Source organism: Trachymyrmex septentrionalis, unplaced genomic scaffold (assembly GCF_001594115.1).
Source record: "Trachymyrmex septentrionalis isolate Tsep2-gDNA-1 unplaced genomic scaffold, Tsep1.0 scaffold6, whole genome shotgun sequence".
Lineage (NCBI taxonomy): Eukaryota > Metazoa > Arthropoda > Insecta > Hymenoptera > Formicidae > Trachymyrmex > Trachymyrmex septentrionalis.
The window spans coordinates 1-1,606 of NW_017305778.1; positions in this window are offsets into that span (position 1 = coordinate 1).

Consider the following 1,606-nt stretch of genomic DNA (forward strand, 5'->3'; position numbering starts at 1 on the left):
AAATTATACTCTTTTTTCTCTTATCGTGATTTGACATACTAAAGATGACCCAGTTTTGGGCCAAAACGTCTATAATTTATTATCTCTATGTATATGTATATGTACATTTAAATATACATATATAATATAAACTATCCGGTAAAAAATGTTTCATGCATGAATATATATAAATATGTATAAACATATATAAACACTTCATAAACATGTATAATTATGTATGAAGTCCATACATCCTTCTTTTTTTTGTAAAATTACTTTTTAGTAATAAAAATAATAATAGTAATGAAAATATAAAAAATAATTAAAGGGATAATTTTTGTATTGTTTGTTTAAAAAAAAACAAGTTTGAAAAAAATGTAAAAAAAATTGCTTATACATAATTATGCATAATTTTATATATAATTATACATAAGTAATTTTTTATATTTCTTCAAACTTGATGTTTTCTAAAACAAATATATTATAGTGTAAAAATTATCTTTTTAATTATTTTTAATGTTTTCACATTATTATTATTTCTATCAAACTAAAAAATAATCTTACGAAAAAAAAGAATGTACGAATATGTATTGTATATAAAAAAACTGCATTGTGATTTATAAACTCCTTATCAGTTGCATTTATATCATTGTTATATCACTTATATCTAGTTGTAATGTATTTTGTATAAAAATATCTTTTTTATAGGAAATGTTTAATGGAAAAAACGTTAATATAATTTAAAAAGTTCTTGTGTGTTCCGCGACGAGTAACTTATAGGATTTTATGTCATTTATTTTACTTTATTTATTGCAAATTTATTTTATCAATCAACCAAATGAATAAGCTACAATCTATCGTGTTAAAATTGATGCTGTGTGTGTGTTCAAGAATTAATTATTTATAGTCATGTATAGTATTGCAATTTATATAAGATAAGATTAATCAGTCGTTATAATAACATTATATTTTTTTCTTAAAAAAGGATAATTTTTTTATTTATACGCATGAAAAAATATTTTTTTAAATGTACATATTTTTTCTTTGCATCAATTTATAGCATATTTAATTTTGGATAAATATGGGAATAAAATTAAAGAAAATAAATGCATAACTTGTTTAATTATAGATTTTGCTGTATCAAAATATTCTTTATTTTTATGTCATATATATTGAATATGCGAATATCCTACACTAATTTAAAAATAAAAAATCTGTGAAAATCTTTGTTTTTTAAAATATATATTTTGTTTATACGAAACTTTATTTTTTCTTTACTTCTTCATTATTTATTTCATCAATTTTAATTTAAAAACCAATGATTTCAATAATTTTTTTTATATCCATCTTATTTTTATTAAAATGCAGTTTTGTATATAAATATTTTTTCTGATTTGTTATTAGTAAAGAAAGGAATTTTTGTTGGATAATCTTTTGAATTAAAAAATTTAATTATTTCTAATATGTGTGAATCAAATAATAATTCAATAAAATTAAACAGATTTATGTTCTTACTTGATTTATTAATATTATATAATTTATAGCATTGACTCATTATTGAATTCTATTTTATTCTCTTTTTTTATATATTATATATACTTATATGAATACCTGGGAAAAAATATTA